Raw genomic sequence first — 26,344 nt, 5'->3', positions numbered from 1 at the left:
ATATTTGAAGAGTTCAAGTTTTGATCAATGGACCATACATATACGAGCCAGCCAAACACAGCGAGAAAACCAGCGCTGACTCCAGTCGCCATCAAGTTGCCAACTCCTGACATTCCAAAACCTTTGAGAGAAACTGAGACTGCTTGCGTTTCTCTTTCTTGTTCTTTTTACAGTTCAACTTCGAGATCTGTTTTTCACCTTTTCACACAGCGTAATGAAGGCCAGTTGAGCAAGTGGAACAAGTGATTTTATTGATGATTGTGGAAGGCACCGATTTCATAATCACCGTTTCTTCTCACACCTTTTCCATTAGGTACAATTAAAAAGACAACTGAAAAGCATAACGTTAAAAAATGTTATTCCAGGCAAAGGCAATTAATTTTATTTACACGTTTGATGTAAACACACAAAACAAATCATCATCACTCAGACACGTTGCTTCTTCAGGCACTGATCACATTGGCTTAATGTCAATAAAAAAAGCTTTTCAAAATTAAATTCATCATATTTTATTCAAAATCACATTTACATCTTACCACAAATAGTCAGTTTCTTCTGTTTTTTTCGTCTTTTTTTAAGCTTCAAGGATCACAGCAATTCTCGCCAGCACAATCGTGTCTCTCAGCTCCCTGTTTAGTGGCAAATTTTTTAGAACAAACGCTGCAACTGAATGGCTTGTCTCCATTGTGCGTTCTTGTGTGGATTGTTAAATGCGACTTTTGAGAGAAACTCTTGGCACAAACTGAGCAGGAAAAAGGTTTTTCTCCACTGTGCGTTCTTGTGTGATATGTTATATGTGCCTTTTGAGAGAAGCATTTTCCACAAACTGAGCATGAAAAAGGTTTTTCTCCGTGTGTTCTTGTGTGCCGTTTCAAAGACAACTTTGAAGTTGTTGATTTCCCACACTGAGAACATACCCAACTGTCAGTGTGACATGCCCTTTCACCTTTGGCTTGCCCATCATCATCATCATCATCGTCATGAGTGTCTGATAATGTGTCCTCATTATGTACTTGTGATGGCCCCCAGTGGTCTTCATCACCTTCTGTTGCCACGTGATGACTTGAGTTGCTGCTTGTAGGCTCCGCCCCTCTGTTGTCCTTACTTTCATCCTTGTTTTCATCTTCAGTCTTTATAGGGACAACGTTCAGTGGTGACTTGTTGATCTCCTCCTCCTCCTCCTCCTTTTTGATGTGAGTCCAGTCTGGCTCCTCTTTCACAGAACGGAGATCATTTTGTCTGACGTCTGCAGGACACAAAAAGACAAATTTGGTTTGGTCAAGTCAAAGCTCAGGCGGCAACTTTGTCTTATAATGTTTCTACCGTGCTACCTTGACTTGTGCCTGCCGCACACGGAGCAATGCGTGCGACCCCGATTTGGATCGGACCATGGGGGCATTTCACAAAATTACGTCCTACGATGTAAACTTCCATTTTCTAGCAGCACAACAGTGATAAACGAGCATTTAAAAAGGAAGCACGTTGCGGCTGATGCCCGATTTCATTCCGAACATAGTCAGACGTTTCTGGAAGCGAGCTGAAGTAAGCACACACAGGCTATTGTGTGCGTCTGATGAAACACCTGTTGTGGGACCCCAACATATTGATGCAGACCACTGGGGGCCATCGCAACATAATGTCATCGATAAAATAGGAATCCTTCAAGTGAAATATGTTTACAAGTATTTCATTTTGCATTTCGAGATAGAACTAAATGTTCCCGGGCTTGTTGGTCGAAAAGGGGGTTGTGACGTTTTCCCTTTTTAACTCATTAAATACCAGCCATTTTCACTGGAGCAACCCGCTCAATCCCAGCGTTTTCCTGGGTTTTGACTAATATTGCAAGGCCCACAGAATATTGTATTCTAATGCTATATAGACATGGAGCACACCAAAAGAAAGATGAGACTCTCTTCTTCCAACAGAAAAAAAAGTTTGTTTCTATCTTTTTCCATTCTTGAGCAATCGCCATTTGAAAATAGCTAAATTTCATGAAAACTCCAATCCCTGGGGAAAAAACGGAGAAAATGAGCTTTTTGTAAACTGATGCATTTCGACCATAATTTGAACTTTGACACTATTATTTATGGCTTTTATGACACCTCTAACATCTAAATAATGCATGCCTTCTATAAAATACCAAAAAAAAGCACAAAAAATATGTTTTTGATCACAAAATAAATTGATTTGCACCTCACAGAAAACGACTGAACTGTTGAACTATGTACAAAAATGAAATACATCAGTGTCATACATACTTTTTTTTGTGTGATATAAAATAAAACAGTTGCCTTGATGCAAGGGCACACAACATTTTTTCGATTTTCCTCGGTTGCCATCCAGTGTGTGTGACGCCATCCGGAACCACTGCTTCCTGATGCACAACCTGTAAATATAAACAATTGGAAATATATATTTATTGCTGCATTTTATTGCTGGTGTGTGAAGTTTCATATTATAATTGACCTTTCTTTGCACCAACAAGACGAGGAGGAACCTTCTTGCCGCGGGATGCACAATCTGTGAATTGTAGAAAGTTTGTATGATTACGACACCATTCAGTATTGCTTCCTCGTCGGGGAGGAGTCACGCTTGCTTGAAGTGCACATTCCCTCGCATACTTCCTCGTCGGAGTTGAGCTATGCTCGCGTCTAACTACACATTCACGCAACATATTCTTCCCGCAAGATGCATGATATGTAAAATAAGTGGATATAAGGGCTAACCACATGTTCAATTGTAACTTGCGAGCGTTTATTTCCCTGTTCGGGAGGAGTTATGCTTGCTTGGAAGCGCACATTCGCTCGCTCACTTCCTATGCTCGCGTCTAACTACACATTTACGCGACATATTCTGCGCGCAAGATGCGTGATATGTACAATAGATGCATGATGGCTAAACACATGTTCAATTGTAACTTGCGAGCGTTTACTTCCTCGTCGGCGAGGACTTATGCTCGCGTGTAATTGTGCAATAGAGGCGGCCGGACGAGGAAGTCAGCGAGCAAGCTCGCGTCTAACTACACATTCACGCAACATTTTCTTCCCGCAAGATGCATGATATGTAAAATAAGTGGATATAAGGGCTAACCGCGTGTTCAATTGTAACTTGCGAGCGTTTATTTCCCTGTTCGGGAGGAGTTATGCTCGCGTGTAATTGTGCAATAGAGGCGGCCGGACGAGGAAGTCAGCGAGCAAGCTCGCGTCTAACTGCACATTGACGCGACATTTTCTGTCCGCAAGATGCATGATATGTACAATAAAAGCATTAGGGCTAAAACCACATGTTCAATGGTAACTTGTGAGCGCTTACCTCCTCGTTCGGGGGGGATCTGGTGAGGACTCTCGGCTGCTTTGGCTATTGTCCAAAGGCAGGCGATGCAGGCCGCAAGGCACGCGCAGCCTCTTTAGACGCCTCTTTGTTGTGACGACGATGAAGCGTCATCCTCTCAACCAAAGCGTCTCCAAAGCCTTGATGCTTTTAGGAAGCTTTTTTTTTTTACAAAAAAACATTCCTCGATCGTCATTTGCTTGGAGGATTTCATTGCTAACGCTACTAATGCGACTGCTGCTAGTGCTGCTGCTACCCACGCTGCTCTCCACGCTTATAAGTCTACCCCAGGATCCCGCCCCCCCATTTGTACCTCTGGCGCAGATTCAAGGCGAATTTTCTGCACCTCTGCCCCCTGCTGGGTGATTTTTACATGATTCACAATGCGGACAAGGCTGATTCTCAGTCAGAGGTTGCATCAGACCCTTATGTACACTATGACGCAAAAAAAACAAAAAACGTATTTATACGTCTTTGGTAGAGGGCGCCATTGCTTTAAAAGACGTATTTATACGTCCAAGGGAGTAAATGAGTTAAGACCATTGTAAGCCAGTACAAAGTTCATAAATAAGACCAATACGTACTTGATTTTTTTAAAAAACTTAACCCTTTGTGTTTTATCCACTAAAAATCAACCGCCATTGATCTTATTGCCGCAGTGTGCACAGTTTTTAGAGTCAGTTTGAATCATTCCAGAAGGAATTGCTTGAACTAGATATGTCATAGAAGTTATTGTCAAAAACGAGACAAGCCTTCATAAATGAATCACCCAGCCAAGATTGTCTTTGTCACTTGCGAGGAGCAGTCCGCCAAAGAGAAAAGCTTTCCTGCTCCTGTGCGGCGTTTTATTGAAGCACAGAAAAGCATTTTGAATATGCAAACTCATAAAGAATGAAAAAACATGAACACTTTGACTTTATCACACCCGTCCACACACATCCTGTTGTTTGAACGGTTTCAGCTTACAAGACATTTTTTGGGTCACACTTCTGTTAAACGCGAACGGTTTCCTGTCAAACACGGTTCAAGACGTGCATCTGTTTTTGTGACTTCCTGCTAAACTGCCAGCATAGACACAACTCTGTTACCACTGAACTCACGTTTTCCTGTTTAAGAAGTCCATGTTTTTGTGACCTTCTATTAACCTGTGTGGTATATTTAGTTGTTGATGTGTGGGTCTGGCTCAGCTTCCCTCCGGACAGGTCGCCAAGCATGACAGATTTGGTGATGGAAAGAACCTCCCTGACACAGTCATTTTGGTTCGAAAGAGATTTTATTCTTGTCACATGCTGATGTCAAAAGAAGTCTCCCCAAAAAAGAGAAAAGGGAAAGGGTGTCCCCTCACGTTCCTTCTTATCGGGAATGGCCAAACCGGACATGAATGTCTAACTTTACCTTGTTGCATATGCATTCTCATTGTACTAGTCTTCGATTTTGCCCTCAAAGCTCCCTACGGCGAGAGCAGATGTGGTTGCTCTTTGAAGTGGCCTTCCGGTGCCATCTTGACTGCTTCTATCACCTCGAGTGCTCCACACCTAGAGCTGGTCAAGCCTTTTGTCCTCCTGGACACTATCTCGTTCACATTGGAATTTCAAAACCAAAACTGGTCACTTCTTTAGTCTCCAATCCCCTCATAGTTAAAGAGAATTACTAAAATGTTCATAAGAGTGAATAAAAAAAAATACACTACATATTTCCCCCCCCTCGAGGCAATCTTGTCCTGATAAAGCAAAAACGACACCAGCATGTCACCAAAAATCCCATTCCAACCTTTTATATGAATCCATTGCCTAAAATTTGGGAAACCTAATTGACTAAAACCTAAATCATGCTCAAGGCATGCTACATAAGGGTAGTTTAACTCGGAAAACTAAGTGGATGGCCAAATTGCTGCCTGGTGTCACTCTAACACCTCCTGCAGGACCACACATAAATCCAGCAATAATTCCAAAAAATCCCAAATCAACCACCTCGGTCACGAAGGAGTTCCCCCCGCAATGTTAGATCTTTAAGCAAACCGGCAGTAACACTTTCCAGTTTAGTCCATATGGAGGCATCAAAGCTTCGCTGAACCTTTCTAGTGAACCTGCATCCACCAGGCAAGTAGGATGAAGGAACACCGTTACAGAACAGAATAAATCCACAGCGTGATAAAGGCATGATAGGACAAGAAACAAACACACAAAATACAAACACGAGTCAAATGATGTGCAAAAACATAGTTGAGGCCACGCTCCAGCGTGAGAATCCCATGGCATCGTCTCCCTCGAGAGATGCCAAGCCCTCGTCTCCCTCGAGAGATGCCAAGCCCTCGTCACCGACGAGCTCTTGCAAACAGTATTGTTTCAGATTATCACGTCCACATCTTATGACCCTCATAGGAGTCCTCCTCGTCGCTTGCTCCAAGTGAGATTCCAGTCTGCATCCAACTCCATCTACACTTCACCTGAAATACAACAAGCAGACACACTCCACACAAAAATTGAGCACCAGAGATGCCAATGAAATCCATTTTCCACAGGAAAGAGTCCATTCCAGGATGTGGAGGAAACCAAGAGCGGTGCAGTCCTCATCCCAGCCATTATGGCCGGAATGCCCCCCTTTGCCCCCAAGGTGTGCCGGCATTAACTCTGTCAAATGGGGAAGGCGCAGATATAGCAAAAACAAATTGGAGACGCTGTGGAGCAGAGCACAACGTCAGTGAGAGCCCGGGTCCACGACCCCTCTGGCAGAGACGCAAACAGAGCTTTCGCTTCAGAGTGACCCATTCATTGTCTACCACAGTGCTGAGAAATTCGGAAAATGTTCCATAACAGAGGAATTCGTAATGGGTGCTGAAACACCACCCTGGTCTCAGAGCTGCCTAATCTGCTGGAACGGAGGACAACATATGCTTCCCCCGGCGGAAGTGCACAGTCAAATTCCGTCCCTTCTGGAAATTCAGTCCCACTCGAATTCCAGTGTTTGTTTCACAGGTGCGGGTTCGGACCATGGCAGTGACTCGGCCAATCTCAAGAGTCCCACAAGGGTGACAGTGTTGTTGCTCACTGGGATATGCAGAGGGAGCTTGCAAAGCGTGGAATATCTTGTTCCACCATCAAAAACTGTTGTCCAACAGTCGTCAACGGAATGCCAAGACCTGCGAGTCCTTGAATGCGGAGGCTCCGCGGGCACCCCTATCGTGGAATGGGTTCCCAATCGGGTTGAGGCGTCAAGTGTGCATTTGGAAGCCATAGAAGCGTTGTCGGAGGAGGGGGTAGCGATGGCGCCCCCGTGCTAGAGGAGCTCTTTGTGTCAGGCATGGCGCTGGACCACAGGCTGACACATTTCAGGAAGTGGCTCGTTTTGGACCGCTCATCACGCAGTAACCCCACAACCCACAGCAAAAGCACGTCCCACTCACAACCCATGTCTATAACCACCCCTACTTCTGTTACGTGACCTTGTTGACCGGCAGGTGCGGACAACAAGCCTGCTGTGGGCACTGCGTCACCAGAACCTGGCCCAGGAGCAGCGGAAATGGAAAGAGCAGACGCAATGGGAGCTGCATGCGTCGGCTGCTGGATTAACTGCTTCCCCCAGTTGTCGTGACCCGTGCCGGTCACGCCTGTTTTGTTGTTGTTTTCGTCACCTCCCTGCCATGTGCACTTTTGTTTATGTTTCTCAGCTGAGCAGAGGCGTCTCCTCCGACAACCGACTCCGCCCGCGTCATCACGAGTGGGAGACCAGCCCACCGGCGCCGCACCTGACATCCATCCACTGACTAATTACACACACTATTTAAGCCACCTACACTGACTGCCCGGCGTCGGATAATTTTCCTGCACTGCTCACGTTCATGACCCTGGTATCGATTGTTCTCTTGTTCATGCATTTTTGCTCTTGGATCTCTTTGTGTTCTTTGCCAGCTATTGCCCTGTCTCTTTTTGTTCCTCGTTTTCTCCAATTGGTTTTCCCTCTTGCCCTTTTGGCAAGCTATTTATGTTGATCGTTTTTCCTTTTCCTTGCCGGTGCAAGCGCTTTTCGTTCCGTCGTTTATCTCCTTCCTGGTGTTAGCTTTTCTCCGCCAGCGCTTTGTGTTTTCTCCTGATTTATCGACGGATGTAATGCTAAGATAGATATATTTGCCTTAATTGATGATTGGACTTCCACTATTGTGAATCAATAAACACTCTTTGTTAAACTGATTTTCCTGTGTCCGCGTTTGGAGAGTGCTGCCACCTTCTTCCCAGCGTTTCGCTGGCAAGACCCTGACAGAATTATCCGACCAGAACACGAGTAATCACAGGGTACGTATCTGAACAGCGTATCTCTTGCTACGTACCAGCGAAACTGTCGGCTCAGCCCCAGGCCCTCCACACAACGGTACGCCTCGATCCTTACTGTGTTCCATGCCACAAAGTGCCCAATACGATACGTGGAAGTGTGCTTCTCTTCATTATTTCTATTATCAGCTCATAATTTTCCTGCTAAAATTTACACCCTGGCCAGGGTCTGTGCTCAAACTGAGCTTATTCACAACTATGTTGTTTATAGCTATAATTTTACACTTCTTATTTCTCATCTCTTTAACCACTAGACCTTTCTTTTCTTTATCTTCTGCACATTTCTCCCGCGCTAGTCCCCATTTACATAGTTCCTATCATTATTTTTTTTCATTTATTTATTTATTTTTTAATACATTTTCGTATGTTCTTTCACAGTGCGTTTACTTTGACATCTTTTAATGTCTTAATCATTATAGAGGCCTCTTGTTTAAACAATAATTGAAACTAACACAGGGACATTTTCCATGACCAATCAGCCAGCAGACCCACACGCACAAGCTTTCTTTAACGACCCCAAAAGCCCCGACCGCTTGGACACAGGCGCACAACACCCATTGTGAGTAAAAGCATCTCACCGAAAGTTCAGCCGGCCGGCTGTTGAACGCCTGCGCCCCAGCACCCTTGAGACCATCAATGGAGCAAGAATCCTGTTTGTGACGCCAAAAATGGGGTATATTTTGTTGTTGATGTGGACAGGTCGCCGAGCATGGCAGAATTGGTGATGGAAAAAAATTCTCTGACACAGCCATTTTGGTTATTTTTGTCACGTGCTGATGTCAAAAGAAGTCTCCCCAAAAAGCAAAAAGGGAAAGGTGTCCCCTCTCTCCGGCCTTCCCTTCTTATCGGGAATGGCCACACCTGACATGAATATTGAAGGATTGTATTATGATTGCTGGCATTATTTTAAACACTTACGGGACAGAAGGTCAATTATTTAATTGAGCAGCTTCATATTTACTGAATATGTTCGACATTGATTAAACAAAAAGCATTTATCAAATGAAAGTAGAAGTACAGTGCATCGATAAGATTGACTGGGATTGTAGTCTTGGTGTTTACTGATGCATTCATATGCTTAATTTATATGACTTAGTTTCAATGTAAGACCTCAAAATTGCACACATTGTATTTTCATGACCCACACTCTCATTCAGAACAAACAGATTCAGTCTGCTCAGGTCAAACTGATGACAAACCAGATAGCACTTCATGGACAAATACTTCAAAGCACATTCTCCACATAAGCCATAGAAGATACAAACATATCAAGTTGGAGGAGGACGTCACAGGGATGCTATCAAGAAGACCCAAAAATATAATCTGATCTGGGAAAACATACACCACACAATCTGTACACTGACGAGATTACAGGGGAATGTGAGCAGGAGAGACGGAGAGACTGCCTTCTGCCCGAGAAGGTCAGCCTTGGACCTGGAACGTGGGCCGGGCCGGGGGAAGGAGCAAGGACGACCGATTCAACCTACATGACCCTTGACATAAAAAACCTCCTATAAAATGTGAGGCTGGGCTGAGATCAGCGCGCCATTTTTCGATAGTACTCGTCTTGAGTACAGTTTCTCGTCAGATGAAGACAAAGCCGCCCATATATCTGTATTTGTACTATTTCCTGAATGCCAGAAATTGAAGAAACTAAATATTGGAACTCTATTCAGTTGTTGTTGAGTCTTTATTTGACCCTATTCTTCTTGAGTACAAAAAACGATCACGCATTGGAGTAACTTTGGCTTTTAAGATTCATTTACAAAATGTTTCTCATTTTCTCGGTGGCTCAACTCCAACAGTGGATATAAAAGTACACTACATCTGTCAGCATAGTTTTGAAACATGATGACATGACAAACTTAATTTCTTTAACAACATTTAAAAACCGGAATAAGTAAAATGTTAAATAATCAATTCAAATTTTAAACTGGGAAAAAAAACACGGAGTTGACCCCCCCACTAATGGTTATTCTTTGGCATTTATTTTCTGCACTGATTTCATTTGGCATAAACAATTGTTCAGCAAATCGGCAAGTAAAAGGCAATATTTAAAAATAAAACGGCAATAACCGTGAACGATTTCCCCCAAAAACTTAATGTTGTTATGTATATTTTTAACGATAGAAAGTCGTTCTTTCCAAAGCAAATGAGAGTAAGACGGGTACAAACCTGCTTTGTGTAGCACAACAGGAGGCTGCTTGTTAACTTCGCCCAGCAGTTGAAAATGTTGCTCGTTCTCTTCTTTTATTCCACAAAGTTCCTCTTTGTACTTGGGTGTCGTTCTAGCACACATTTTCAAATGATAATTCCAAAAAATCCGCACTTGATCTCTGCTTGGCGATGAGTCATGTGCCTCTTTTCGTTAGCGGCTAGCAAGCTAACAAGCTAAGCTAACAAGCTAAGCAAACTACGCCGAAAAGCATCAACGCGCGAAGATGAGTTATCGGGACACAAAGACTTAATGAATTATGTCGTAGTCCTTTAGAGTAGCACTGGACATTCTGTGAGAAATTTACAGTCAGTTCCACACTAAATCAGAAGAATTTAGCGGTGGACTGTTTTTGTTCCGGTGTGGACGGGTCGGTGGATGTGGTCGAGGTCCTTCGGAAGCTGCGCGCTTGCTTATGACGTCATGCTTTAAGCACGTATTTTTCAAATATATTTCTTTGCCTCTGTGTATGTTTTTACCCCTGGCTGTTCTATTTCAATATATATTCTATATAATATTTTAATTCGGTTGATAAAAAAAAATAAATAAAAAATAACTAAAATAACGCCACATTGGCGCGTAAGATCTGACGTCACTTCCGTCTTTACCTCGAGAAGCCGCTGCTACTCCAGCAGTGGGACGTTTAAGTTTCTCCTCCCGAACTTGCAACAATGCTGTGTTTCACTCGGGCTGCGAGATTGTATGAATATAATGTCTGCAAATACTAGCAGTGCTTCTCAATTATTTCACGCCCGCCCCTACCAAGAAGAAAAAGATTCGCGCCCCCCCACCACCAATCTTTTTCTGTCTTTGTAGATTGATGTTAGATTGTCAATAAAATATCCCTTAACTAAGCTAAATTGCTAAGAAATATAATTTTGAGAATTATTATTGTGAGGATCTCGAAACTCAGTACTCTGTTGTGCAAATATTGATGAGATGATAAATATTTACTAATACGTTTTTTTAAAAATCTTTATTCACAGAAGCAAACCAAACACATTTATGAATACCGAAATCCATGCGATGCATCTAATTTGAAGTACTTAGCACCTGCCATGTCACTCAGGATTTTTTCACGCTTGGGAATCTGATAATGTTCTCTTATATGAAAAAAATCAGTGCCTACCTTCTGCCAGGGAGTTGTGGGAAGGTCAGTTACTAATACGTACATAATATAGAAAACTCAAAAAGAAGAGCCAGGGGGATTTTAAACAAAAATTCTTTGTAAATAACATAAAGCAACAGCTTTAGTATGTTTACGATACGTTTTTTTTAAATAATTTTATGGTTACTATACGTTATTTTTAATGGTTACTGTAATGTTCCGTCTTCTATCTTAAGAAGTCACGCAGGCAACGTGATGCTGCAAGCTTGTGTCTCTTTATTTACTGACTTGCATTCTCGTCTATGTGCAGACACACTTGTTCGTCTGGTAACCAAAACACACGTCGGGCAATACTGCCAACTAGTGGCCAATGATATAACTGCTATCATTACATCTCCCTTTCAAACGTTAAACAATGCCTATGCTTTTTTTTCATTATTATTATTTTTTATTATTATTATAATAATTTTGTTTTGTTATCAATTATTTTCACTTCTTAACAATATCTATCCATTTTTTATGACAACAAGCAGCTCTACAACAATTTTAGCAACAATCACACAACATTAAACATTTTCAATCAGCCTGTCCGGTTGTCGTCTAACTCTTGTTGATCTTCGAAGAGGTTCAGTAATCCCAGAAATTGCTGGCGGTTGAGGTCTGTGCTCCTTCGATGTATCCGCCTGCTTTGCAGCCTCAGCCGCATCAGAAGATTTCTTCCAGTCCTCGGGAACCTTCAGAAGACTCCTCCTGTTCCTCCTCACTCTTTGTCCATGCTTTGTTTCCACAATGTAAGATCTCGGTCCGGCTTCGATAAGGACAGTCACTTTTCTGTCCCAACAATTAGGTCCCTCGATCCTTACAGTGTCTTTCTCAGAAAGACGTTCCAGATGTTTTGTAGCTCGTCATATGCAATTTTCTGTTTGAGTTTGAGCATTCTCTTATTTTCAATCCAAATGTTGTAGTCATGTCCTTGTGGTATTTGTGGTATTTGTGGTGCGAAGCTTACGGCACATGAGTAGGTCAGCAGGCGAAGAAGCTCCCCACTCCAGAGGTGCAGCTCTGTAACTCAATAGGGCAAGGTAAGGATCAGATGCATCATCCTTGGCCTTCCTTAGCAGTCTCTTGATGATTTGCACTCCCTTCTCAGCCTGGCCATTTGCCTGTGGGTATAAAGGGCTTGAAGTGATGATGTGAGCCTCAGCCTCCTCCGCCGTAACGCAGTCCTTGATGTCACTGTTATGGTGCGGCGCTCGGCATAACGCATCAGCAAGCACTATGTATTTTCCAGGCGTGTATATTAGCTCAAAATCATAGCGCTGCAATGTCATCATCATGCGTTGAATTCTGGGCGTCATGTCATTGAGATTTTTCTTCCTAATTGAAATCAGTGGCTTATGATCAGTCTCTGCTATGAACGTGGGCAGTCCATAAACATACGTGTGAAATTTGCCAAATCCAAACACTAGACCCAGTGACTCCTTTTCGATCTGAGCATAGCGTTTTTCAGTCTCTGACATTGACCTGGATGCATATGTGTCTCTCGCCTTTTGCAGCAGTACGGCACCTAGCCCATCTTTCGACGCAAGCGTGGAAATTTTGGTTGGTTTTGATGGATCAAAGTAGGCAAGGACTGGCTCAGCTGTCACAGTTCTCTTTAGATCTTGCCATTCTTCGTCATGTTTTGTTGTCCACTCAAAGACTACGTTGTGATGCAGCAGCAAACTTAGGGACTTTGACTTGAAGAGAGGTTTGGAATGAACTTGCCCAGGATGTTTATCATCCCCATTGCTCGCAGAAGTCCCTTTTTTCTCAGTTGGAACTGGCATGTCCAGTATTGCTTGCACTTTGGTCCTGTCAGGCACCACTCCATCTGCTGTGAGCTTGTCTCCCAAGAATGTCAATTCTGTAACTCCAAACAGACATTTCAGAAATCAGACATCCCTTTATTGACATTGTACTCAAGTGTGCAACGAGATTAGAGATTTCTCTCGTTTTAGTTTAAGTCCATTCATTTTAACTCTTTGTAGCTGTTAGAATAATATTAAGAGGTTATTATACATTTGCCGTGATGCAGCTTATTTTAATATGTAGTGCATATAACATGTTGCAGTTTAATATAGTGAACTATGCTGAGTGTTTGCAGTGTGACGGGGTGATACAGGGAGTTGTCTGCAATTGGCGGGGCGGTGGCACTTCTTCAGAAGTAAACAACATCCAGAAGAGCCCTGATAAGTTGGCATCGAAGTCTGAAGCAAGCAACTGGGTCCTGATAAAGGATGTTGACGTCAAAGTCAGCTGCGATCCATGGCGACACCCCAATGATAAACCGGACTGAACCAGCTTTTGAGAAGACGAACTGTACCACCCTTGAGTGTAATCTGATTCCCCGATGTTATAAAAGGGAATGTGTGAAAAGCATCGAGGAACAGAAGGAAGATAAAGTTGTCAAATAAACTTTGTTTAACCTTTCTGTCTCCACTTGAGCTGTCTGTCTCTCCTTTTAGCTTACGAACACTATATGTCAAATTGGCGAACCTGACATACAATTGGTCCTTCAGAGCCGTGGACCCAACATACTGGAGGCGTCCAGGGGCGAAGCCGACGACCGAGGACAATCGTGGCCACAACAAGGATTTATTTTTTTTTCCAGGATTTCTTTTCTTTTTTTGTTTTTTGTTTATCTTTTTTTATTATTTTTTTGGACCTGGTCCTCGACTTTGCTACTGGATGCTGAAAGTTGAAGGGCGGCTGCGGAGAGAGACGTTCAGCTCATCTTGGGTGAGTGTGTGAAGTCCGAATGTGATGAATGAGTGTGATAAATGTGGGCATTTGAAGGGGTACGTAGTTAAATTCTGCGTTAACAGGAGGGCGGACTCCTCTGCAAGTAAGTAGTTAAATTCCGTGGGGATATTGTGGGGACTAGACAGAGTAAGTCTTTAAAACTGTGTAAAACCGTAAGAATACTAGTCAATGTTACGTGAAGAGACAGAGATAGTCTATAAAACTGATAGATGATAACAGGGGTGTATCCTCCACGCGCGTTTGAAAGGGGAAAAAAGAGAAATAAGGGGAAAAAAGACGAGGGGAAAAAAAATAAATAAAAAGGGAAAAATAGTGTGAATGTAAAAGGGTGCATGGAGGCTTGCAACCTCATTTTGGAACAGGAAATTTTACTAACAACTGTCTGGGAAGTAGAAGCTTGGGAATTACCTAAAACAGAGTAATTGTCAGCCTGTTCAGGGATTGGAGAACAGTTTAGGAAAACATGGGGAAATCAAACAGTAAAAAAGCTAGCAAAAAGGATCCGAAACAACAATTGACGTGTAAGGACTGGAAATTTATAGAAAGCCAATGTCCGGAAAAAGTAAAACATTTAAACTCATGGATAACAAAATATAAATTCGCTGGTCAGCTTAATACACAAAAAATAGTCGACTTACAAAATAAAACGAAGAGAGGAGAGAAAGAAAAAAAAAGAAAAAAAAAAAAAAAGAGGTGAATAAAGACAGCAAAAGAAGCAGCTACCAAGCCATTCATAGGTGTGGCTGTGTGTGCGCTGATAGATAACGTTCTGCGAGGCAACATCCTTGCAGACATGAAACAACAAAGTCTTATGCAAGAGAAAAGCTATGGCTAGAAAAAGGAGCTACTTTGACTAATGGCATATATGTCAGTTCAGAGAAAAAAAAAAAAAAAAAAAAAAACAATTCTTCCAAAAAATATTTTTCGCAATATTGACACATGTTGTCACACACATGTCAAACAGGAGGGATGGTATGGTAAGACAGATAAACCAATTTTATACAACATATGGGTTTAATTTTTTCTCAAAAGATTTTTTGAAGAGCCTGTATGATCTGTGCTCGACACAATTGTCAGGGAAACATAAGCCCAAAACGAGGACAGTTTCCCCAAGCAACATACACCTTGTGCATTGTAAAAAGTCATCTCAACCCTACCCTATTAGGGGTCTCTCGGTTGACATGATTTTCGCGTGGATAAAAAATTGAGATTTTGTGTTGTGTAGGTTTGGTTGCACTAAAAGCTGTGTTTCATGCATGTGTCCGAGACCATTACTATGAGTAATTCCAACAGCTCTTCCATCAACATGCCTTTTAGAAGTAATGATGAAATTAACACCTAATGCGGACTGCATTGCTTGGAATGATGTGTACGCTGCGATTAAGGCAACGAAAGATAAGCCTATCTTTTCTACCGATGTGGCAGTGGCTAACTTTACTTGTGTTAATCTCACAGGAACACAAGTGGTGTAAGACAACTGTGCTCCAAGCAGGTACACTACTGCCACGCAGCGATGTGTGGTGGTGGTGCGGGGTACTAAACTATTTGATTCATTAAAGGACGCAGTTGGAACTTGTGCATTGGTGTCACTTCTCTTACCAGTGTCTATTTTTCCATCCACAGCAGGGGACATTCGAGAGGCAGTTGAAGCCCACGAATAACCCTATTATTACGCCAGGAAAAGACGAAGTGCTTCCTGGAGGGATGGTGATATGACCTATTTGGATGCAATTGGCCAACCAAGGGGCGTACCAGATGAGTATGAGTTGGTAAATCAAATCGTGGCAGGGTTCGAGTCCATTCTTCTTTGGATTACACCGAATAAGAATGTGGATCGAATAAATTACATACACTATAACGTGCAAAGATTGGGCAACTTCATTGAAGAAGGATTTATAGCTATTAAAGAACAATTGGTCCTTCGTCGTCCTTCCATCTCGGGTGACGTAAAATTGGTCCAAAAGAACAATTGGCAGCAACATCACTCATGGCATTTCAAAACCGCATCGCGGTGGACATGCTGTTGGCAGAGAGAGGAGGGGTTTGCGCCATGATTAGGGATCAATGTTGTACTTTCATTCCTAACAACACTTCTCCGGAAGGGTCCCTCACGAGAGCCATTGCAGGCTTGCGCACCCTGAAGCATAAGCTGAAGGAACACTCAGGTGTGACTACCTCTGCATGGGATGAGTGGTGGAACAAAACGTTTGGTAAATATAAAAATATGGTATTTTCTGTAATGATTTCTATAACAATGTTCACCTCAACCCTTGTACTGTGTGGATGTTGTTGTATTCCCTGCATTCGCGTTTTGCTTTTCCGATTTATCTCAACAGCTCTCGCTCCAGCAAATTCCAAACGACAGGAAATATATCCTTTGATTAATTACAGAGGTACTGGTGATGGAGGAGACACTGATGACCAAGTTGATGACGACGACTGAATTTACCTGGGAGATCCTATTCGTTAATCCAAAACGCTCAAATACATTAAAGTTAAACAAAGAAAAATAGAGGGGTTTACATTTGCTATCAAGCTAATGATTTGATGGAATTAAATCTTTGGAAATTCCATTGATGATAATATTTGGGGCAAATGTAGAATAAACAGGGGGGAATGTTAGAATAATATTTGGAGGTTATTATACATTTGCCATGACGCAACTTTATTTCAATACATGGTGCACATATCATGTTGAAAAGAAGGGCGGTGGCACTTCTTCAGAAATGAGGATGAAGCAAGCAACATCGTGCTAGGTCCTGATAAGAGATGCTGACGTCAAAGTCAGCTGCGACCCACGACGACACACCAATGATAAACCGGACCAAACCAGCTTTTGAGAAGACGAACTGTACCACCCTTTAATGTAATCTGATTCCTCGATGTTATAAAAGGGAATGTGTGAAAAGCATCGAGGAACAGAAGGAAGATGAAGTTGCCAAATAAACTTTGTTTAACCTTTCTGTCTCCACTTGAGCTGGGTGTCTCTCCTTTTAGCTTACGAACACTATATGTTTGCAAAAAGCATCTCACCTAAAGTTCAGCCGGCCGGCTGTTGAACGCCTGCGCCCCAGCACCCTGAGACCCTCAATGGAGCAAGAATGCTGTTTGTGACGCCAGAAATGTGGTATATTTTGTTGTTGATGTGTGGGTCTAGCTCAGCTTCCCTCCGGACAGGTCGCGGAGCATGGCAGAATTGGTGATGGAAAAAGATTCTCTGACACAGCCATTTTGGTGAGAAAGAGATTTTATTCTCGTCACATGCTGATGTCAAAAGAAGTCTCCCCAAAAAGAAAAAAGGGAAAGGTGTCCCCTCTCTCCGGCCTTCCCTTCTTATAGGGAATGGCCACACCGGACATGAATATTGAAGGATTGTATTACGATTGCTGGCATTATTTTAAACACTTACGGGACAGAAGGTCAATTATTTAATTTAGCAGGTTCATATTTACTGAATATGTTCAACATTGATTAAACAAAAAGCATTTTTCAAATGTATGTAGAAGTACAGTGCATCGATAAGATTGACTGGGATTGTAGTCATGGTGTTTACTGATGCATTCATATGCTAAATTTATATGACTTAGTTTCAATGTAAGACCTCAAAATTGCACACATAGTATTTTCATGACCCACACTCATTCAGAAGAAACAGATTCAGTCGGCTCAGGTCAAACTGATGACAAACCAGATCGCACTTCATGGACAAATACGACTAAACACATTCTCCACATAGGCCATAGAAGATACAAACATCAAGTTGGGCAGGGGAGGAAGTCACAGGGATGCTATCAAGAACACCAAAAACACAATTTGATCTGTGAAAACATACACCACACAATCACTGACAAGAATACAGGGGAAGGAGAGACGGAGAGACTGCCGCCTGCCTGAGAAGGTCAGCCTTGGACGTTTAACGTGGACGTGGGAGGGAGCAAGGACGACCGATTCAACCTACATGACCCTTGACATAGGAAACCTCCTATGAAATGTCAGGTTGGGCTGAGATCAGCGCGCCATTTTTTGATTGTGCTCGTCTGATTATAGTTTCTCGTCAGAATAAGAAAAAGCCGCCCAGATACTATTTCTTGAACTCCAGAAATCGAAGAAACTAAAATATCGCAACCCTAATCAGTTGTTGTTGAGTCTTTATTTGGCCCTTTTCTTCTTGAGTACAAAAAACGAACACGCATTGGAGTAAGTTTAGCTATTAAGATTCATTTACTAAATGTTTCTCATTTTCTCGGTGGCTCAACTCCAACAGTGGATATAAACATAAACTACATCTGTCAGCATAGTTTTGAAACATGATGACATGACAAACTTAATTTCTTTAACAACATATAAAAACTGGAATATGTAAAATGTTAAATAATCAGTTCAAATTTTAAACCGGGAAAAAAAACACGGAGTTTACCCCCCACTAATGGTTATTCTTCGGCATCCATGTTCTGCACTGATTTCATTTGGAATAAACAAATGTTCAGAAAACCGACAAGTAAAAGGCAATATTTAAAAATAAAACGGCAATAACCTTGAACGCATTTCCCCAAACAACTTACTGTTGTGATGCATATTTTTGACGATAGAAAGTCGTTCTTTACAAAGCAAATGAGAGTAAGACGTGTACAAACCTGCTTTGTGTGGCACAACACGAGACTGGTTGCAAACTTCGCCCAGCAGTTGAAGATGTTGGTCGTTCTCTTTTTTTATTCCACAAAGTTCCTCTTTGTACTTGGGTGTCGTTCTTGCACACATTTTCAAATGATAATTCCAAAAAATCCGCACTTGATCTCTGCTTGGCGATAACTCGTGAGCTTCTCTTTGTTCGACGAGACGAATGAAAGATGGCGTCGTTTTTTTTTTCTTTGAGAAAATGTTCGTCACGAAGGCGGAGAACAGGACACACCCCGCTGTGATATGATTGGCTGCTGGCTATGTGGCGCACTGCCACCAGCTCACCGACAGATGTCACCATTTGCGATGCAAATCATTGTTATCTTCTTCTAAACATTGGAAAAACGTACGATTTGAACCGTATGCACATGAACAAACATTTTTGTTCCCAAAATGAACTTGAGAGCTGTATTGAATTTTACTTTTGTTGCTGGTTTTGTTTATACATCTGACACCATGTTGTTGGTTGGAGAGTATTCCAAATGTATTTCCCTATTATTAACAGTTGACATGATAAATTGATACTTTATGTCAACATATTTGCCTTTTTACAGGGTTTTTCACCAGGTTGTGATGTGGTTGCGAATTTTAAATTAAAATATGTCACTCTTTTATTACCTAACTGTTATTGTGTTCGAAAATGATTTCGGTATTTATTTAAAGTACTTTAATATTTCATTATTCGTTTCAGTATTCATTAAACTACAATAATTCACCATTAATTTCAAGATTCATTGAACTCTTTTAGGAATAATTTAGTATTCAATGTTTAATTGTTACAGAATTTACTTTTTAAATTTTTGTTTCACCATTTTGTTCAATCTTAATCTTATGGAAAATTATTTAACAAGCACCAACACAAGGATTTAAAGATAAAGATAAGGATGTCCTTTCATATTCCCACAATGGGGAAATTGGCAGTGTTACAGCAGCAAAGATATAGATCACACAGAGGCGGTGGTGCAATGTAGCCGTTAATGTATGACATTAGCAGCAGACATTCAGAAAAAGCAAACCTATGCGAATATACACAGTATATACGTAAATACACAAATCCCCATGTGTATATACACACTTACATCCCACAACATTTACAAGTGTAAGGAAACACTCCGAATGTCTGTCCGTGTTCCAGAGGGGAAATTAATAAAATGCTACAATGATAAAAAATACTGCAATGAAAAGACGACTGCAATGGTAAATGAAGGATTGTATTATGATTGCTGGCATTATTTTAAACACTGACAGGACAGAAGGTCAATTGTTTAATTTAGCAGGTTCATATTTACGGAATATGTTAAAGATTGCTGAAACAAAAAGCATTAATCAAATGGAACTAGAAGCACGGGTCACAAGAATAACTGGGATTGTAGTCCTGATGTTTTCTGATTTATTATTTTTTCTCAAATGCTAAATTTATAGTACTTAGTTTAAATGTGTGAACTTTATTGAAATTTTGGGTAGTGAGAACAAATTTGCACACAGAGCATTTCCATGACCTGCACTCACACTGACAGCACTTCATGGACAAAGACAACGAAGCACATTCTCCACATTGGCTGTAGAAGATGCAAACATGCCAAATTGGGCACTGGAGGACTCACACAGAAGCTATAAAAAAACACATTCCGAAAGACGGAACAATTGGAGATCGGAGCACATGCACATACGCATGCATACACACAGACACACCCTTACACTTGCACCTACACGTGCTCATACACATGCACACATGCACACCGACAAGATTCCAGAGCAATGCCAGCTGGAGAGACGGAGAGACTGCCCGCCGGGGAAGGCCAGTCTTGGGGACCAGACAGGAATCGACCATCATCAGCTATCCAGACGATGACTAACCTGGGGAGGACCTTCCCTTGGACGTGGACCCGTGCCGTGGGAGGGAGCGAGGACGACCGATTCAACCGATTCAACCTACATTACCCTTGACATAAAAAACTCCTATAAAAACTGAAGCTGGGCTGAAAGATGGTGCACATTTTTTGACTGTGCTCGCCCGAGTGCAGTTTCTCGTGAGATTAAGAAAAAGCCACCCAGATATCTGTCTTTGTACTATTTCCTGAACTCCAGAAATGGAAGAAACTAAATATCGGAACTCTAATCAGTTGTTGAGTCTTTATTTGACCCTTTTCTTCTTGAGTACAAAAACCGAACACGCATTGGCGTAAGTTTGGCTTTTAAAAGTTGATTTACTAAATACTTCTCATTTCCACGGTGACTCAACTCCAACAATACTAAAGCTGTTGCTTTATGTTATTCATATAGAATTTTTGTTTAAAATCCCCCTGGCTCTTCTTTTTGTCTTTTCTATATTATGTACGTATTAATAACTGTTTGTTAATGTTAATAAAGTTTTTGGCAAAAAACGTATTAGTAAATATTTATCATGTCACTGATGGTGTAGTGGTACACTCGCCTGAGTTGTGTGCAGGCAACGTGGGTTCAGTTCCCTCTCAGTGACGGTGTCTAAGTCTGCCCTGTGACTGGCTGGCGACCAGTTCAGGGTGTAGTGCGCCTTTCGCCGGTAGTCAGCTGGGATAGGCTCCAGCACTCTCCCGCGACCCTGTTCAGGATAAGCCGTGAGGATAATGACATGACATGACAAATATTTGTCATCTCATCAATATTTGCACAACAGAGTACTGAGCTTCGAGATCCTCACGATAATAGTTCTCGAAATTAAATTTCTTATCAATGTAGGTTAGTTAAGGGATATTTTATTGACAATCTAATCTCAATATACAAAGACAGAAAAAAATGGTGGTGGGGGGGCGCGAATCTTTTTCTTCTTGGTAGGGGCGGGCGTGAAATAATTGAGAGGCACTGCGAGTATATGCAGACATTATATCCATACAATCTTGCAGCCCGATCGAACAGCAGCATTGTTGCTTCGTTCGGTAGGAGAAACGTAACCTTCCCACGCTTGTTCCAGCAGCGGCTTCTCCGGGCATAGGGGGGAAGTGACGTCGGAGCTGACTCGCTTTTGTGGCGTTATTTTAATTATTTTGTTACATTTTTTTATCAACCGAATTAAAATCTTACATAGAATATATATTAAAAGAGAACAGCCAGGTGTAAAAACAAACACAGAGGCAAAGAAATATATTTGAAAAATACGTGCTTAAAGCATGACGTCATTAGCAAGCGCGCAGCTTCCGAAGGACCTTGACCACATCCACCGACCCGTCCACACCGGAACAAAAACACCCACCGCTAAATTCTTCTGATTTAGTGTGGAACTGACTGTAAATTTCTCAAAGGATGTCCAGTGCTACTCTAAAGGACTACGACATAATTCATTAAGTCTTTGTGTCCCGATAACCTCATTTTCGCGCGTTGATGCTTTTCGGCGTAGTTAGCTTACCTTGTTAGCTAGCTAGCCGCTAACGAAAAGAGGCACATGACTCATCGCCAAGCAGAGATCAAGTGCGGATTTTTTGGAATTATCATTTGAAAATGTGTGAAAGAACGACACCCAAGTACAAAGAGGAACTTTGTGGAATAAAAGAAGAGAACGAACAACATCTTCAACTGCTGGACGAAGTTTGCAACCAGCCTCGTGTTGTGCCACACAAAGCAGGTTTGTACACGTTTTACTCTCATTTGCTTTGTCAAGAACGACTTTCTATCGTTAAAAATATGCATCACAACATTAAGTTGTTTGGGGAAATGCGTCCAAGGTTATTGCCGCTTTATTTTTAAATATTGCCGTTTACTTGCAGGTCTGCTGAACATTTGTTTTTGCCAAATGAAATCAGTGCAGAAAATATATGCCAAAGAATAACCAATAGTGGGGGGTGGACTCCATGTTTTTTTTTTTTTAATAAAATTTCAACTGATTATTTAACATTTTACATTTTCTGGTATTTATATCTTGTTCAAGCAATTCCTTCCGGAAGGAATTCTGCTTGACTCTAAAAAATGTGCACACTGCGGCGAAAACATCAATGGCGGTTGATCAATTTTAGTGGATAAAACACAAAATATTAAGTTTTTAAAAAATATCAAGCACGTAATGGGCTTATTTATTTATTAACTTTGTACTGCCTTCGTCGGGTGAGAGTCAATGAACCTCCGGTGGATCTGCACTGTTTTGTGCACATGTGCGTAGTTTCACCCCATCCAAACATTTAAAATACATTTAATGCATCCATCCAGGGTTGCACGGATCTCATCAGTGAACAAGCGCATGCTGCAAGGAATGCATCTTCATCTTTGTCTTACTATGGTCTCAAAAAGGCTGAACGTCACAACCCCCTTTTCTACCAACAAGCCCAGGAACATTTAGTTCCTGGTAATAAAGTTCCTGTGGCCCAGGTGGTTTGCATCTCCCCCGCAACTCATAGTTCCTGGTAATTTATGCAAATGACAATGTTGTGTTACTTTGTTACTCATTACTGACACTCTATGGCTGTTAAACATCGTTGCAGTTCTAAAATAATTCAGTGAACTCTTCAAATATTATGGTGGATCTTAGTCGAATTTGAATACATATTGGATAACTTTAAAATATACAGTCATTATTCAAATATGTCAACATGAAAGTCACAGTGAAAGTGTTGTTGCTTAATGCTTATGTGTAGGGATTTTGACTCTTCAAACATAATGTTGTTTTCAAATTAATTTAAAAACAGAAATTTTATAAAAAATAAAAAGGGGAATGTTGGAATGTACTTGCAGGCTAAATGTCATTTTGGGCAAAAAAAAACCCCAAACGTAAATCATGCAATAAATAGCGACTCTGATGCCAGGGCCCCTTTAATTCTTTTAGGGATCCAGATTATAATGGAAGCAAAAAAATACCCACGATGAAACTATCTCGAAATGCAAGAAGAAATACTTGTAAACATATTTCACTTGAAGGATTTCTATTCTATCAATGACATTATGTTGCGATGGCCCCCAGTGGCCCCCATTAATAAGTTCGGGTCCCACAACAGGTGTTCCATCAGACGCACACAATAGCCTGTGTGTGCTAACTTCAGCTCGCTTCCAGAAACGTCTGTGACTATGTCAGGAATGAAATCGGGCATCAGCCGCAACGTGCTTCCTTTTTAAATGCTCGTTTATCACTGTTGTGCTGCTAAAAGGAGGTTTACATCGTAGGACGTAATTTTGTGAAATGCCCCCATGGTCCGGTCCAAATCGGGGTCGCACGCATTGATTCGTGTGCGGCAGGCACAAGTCAAGGTAGCACGGTAGGAACTATATAAGACAAAGTCGCCGCCTGAGCTTTGACTGGACCAAACCAAATTTGTCTTTTTGTGTCCTGCAGACGTCAGACAAAATGATCTCTGTTCTGTGAAAGAGGAGCCAGACTTGACTCACATCAAAAAGGAGGAGGAGGAAGAGGAGATCAACAAGTCACCAGTGAACATTGTCCCTATAAAGACTGAAGATGAAAACAAGGATGAGAGTGAGGACAACAGAGGGGCGGAGCCTCCAAGCAGCAGCTCAAGTCATCACGTGACAACAGAAGTTGATGAAGACCACTGGGGGCCATCACAAGTACATAATGAGGACACATTATCAGGCGCTCGTGACGATGATGATGATAATGAGCAAACTAAAGGTGAAAGGGCATGTCACACTGACTCATTATCTTCAAAGTTGTCTTTAAAACTGCACAAAAAAACACACAGTGGAGAAAAAACATTTTCCTGCTCAGTTTGTGGCAAGAGTTTCTCTCAAAAGTCAAGTTTAAAAACGCACACAAGAAAGCACACTGGAGAAAAACCTTTTTCCTGCTCAGTTTGTGGTAAAAGCTTCTCTCAAAACTCAACGTTAACAAGCCACACAAGAACACACAATGGAGAAAAACCTTTTTCCTGCTCAGTTTGTGGAAAAAGCTTCTCCCAAAATTCTCATTTAACAAGGCACGCAAGAACACACAGTGGAGAAAACCTTTTTCCTGCTCGGTTTGCGGTAAATCTTTCTCTGTAAAGTCAAATTTACGAATCCACACAAGAACGCACAGTGGAGACAAGACATTCAGTTGCAGCGTTTGTGCTAAAAAATTCGCCACTAAACAGAGTGCTGAGAAACACGATTGTGCTGGTGAGAATTGCAGCGATCTGAAGCTTAAAAAAAGGACAAAAAAACTGAAGGAACCGACTCTTTGTGGTTTTGTGATTTTGAATAAAATATAATAAATTGAAATTTGCAAAGCTTTTTTATTGACACGAAGCCAATGTGATCATTGCCAGAAGAACCATTGTGTCTGAGTGATGATGATTTTTTTTGTTTTTATACTACACCCTGAACTGGTCACCAGCCAGTCACAGGGCAGACATAGACACCGTCACTGAGTGGGAACTGAACCCACACTGCCTGCACACAACTCGGGCTAGTGTACCACTACACCATCAGTGGCTTTATATCAAACATTATAAATAAAATTAATTGCCTTTGCCTGGAACAACATTTGTTAACATTATGCTTTTCAGTTGTCTTTTTAATCGTACTTAATGGAAAAGGTGTGAGAAGAAACGGTGCTTATGAAATCGGTGCCTTCCACCATCATCAATAAAATCACTTGTTCCACTTGCTCAACTGGCCTTCATTACGCTGTAAAAAACTGAACTAGAAGTTGAACTTTAAATAGAAAATGAAAGATAAATGCAAGTAGTCTCAGTTTCTCTCAAAGATTTTGGAATGTCAAGAGTGTAGCTACACCGGTCCAGCGAAAAGGCCACGATTCAGACTGATGTCCAGATTTTCTTTTTTTATTTCTCTTCCTTTGATGGCGTTAGGAAATCACGTGACAGTGAAAACTACAAATACATACACGCCGAATGAGTCCTTGAGGCTAATGCAAACAATGTACATTAATAAACAAAGTAAAAATGAAGAAAGGCACAAATATCGTGTGCGCCTCCTGAACACAGTGTATTTATCGCTCTGCTGATGCACGGTTTGTTCCTGCTTTCGTAAATCTTCCCGCTTCTTTTTTTTCGTCACCACGGAGGAGAGGATCCGCATTACGCAGTTCGTTGCTGCGCGTCTGAATTGCAAAAGTGAATCACCGTAATTTAATGAATACTGAAACGAATAATTAAATATTTAAGTACCTAAATAAATACCGAAATATTTTTTAACACTCTAACATTTACATAATAAAACAGCGACATATTTCAATTTAAAATTCACAACCACATACTGAGTTAATTAAATTCATAATAAATATAGAAACATTTAATAAATATTGAACGAATTTTGAAAGATAAAAAATAATGAATGAAATTTTAAGTATTAATTATTGCAATAAATAAATAAAATAATTGCACTCATATTTAAATGAACAAATATGTTGACAAATATTCAAGATTTAAATAAAAATAATTAAAAAATATTGAAATAATTTTTATGTATTAAAGAAAATGAATAAATATTGTAGTATTACATAAGCAAGCTTAAATAATTCCATGAAAATCGAATTAAATACTGATAGAGGTAAAGAATAGTAAAAGAAAAAAATACTTAAATAGTGACGTGCAAATAAATGAAAAACAACAGACAAATCCCGAATGAAAAATACAATTTATCAACATTTGACAAACGACAATGTGAAATGTTGAGCTGAGAGATTTCTTTCTTGCATATTCATATTCTTAAAGAACCTTAATTATTTTTTTCTTTAACTTTTTTAGTTACTTAAGAGCTCAATCCACGTGAAATATCCCCTTGGGAGATAAAAAAATATCTCATGCAAAAAATAAAGAGCGACTAATTGTTTTTGAGGACAATCAAGGCACCATAGCACTGGCGAAAAAGCCTGTAAAAAGGCAAAGGTGCAAATATGTTGACATTAAGAAACACTTTATCACGTCAGCTCCAGCACTCTCCCGCGACCCAGTACAGGAAAAG

At 41.1% G+C, this 26,344-nt stretch overlaps 1 long non-coding RNA gene across 1 annotated transcript; it reads right to left on the bottom strand.

The window, feature by feature from the left end:
• Positions 1–2,264: 2,264 nt before the first annotated feature.
• Positions 2,265–9,942, bottom strand: LOC148341605 (uncharacterized). Its single transcript, XR_015839944.1, has 3 exons — positions 9,831–9,942; positions 2,467–2,520; positions 2,265–2,386 (listed from the first exon to the last, which is right to left on the bottom strand). It is a non-coding gene; the product is annotated as an uncharacterized LOC148341605 (long non-coding RNA).
• Between the last annotated feature and the right edge of the window lie 16,402 nt (positions 9,943–26,344).

This window comes from Idiotropiscis lumnitzeri, chromosome 2, assembly GCF_059441095.1.
Source record: "Idiotropiscis lumnitzeri isolate Australia: NSW breed Sydney's pygmy pipehorse chromosome 2, RoL_Ilum_1.0, whole genome shotgun sequence".
Classification (NCBI taxonomy): Eukaryota; Metazoa; Chordata; class Actinopteri; order Syngnathiformes; family Syngnathidae; genus Idiotropiscis; species Idiotropiscis lumnitzeri.
Note: the sequence above shows the minus strand (reverse complement) of the source record. Positions and strands in the feature narration are given on the sequence as shown.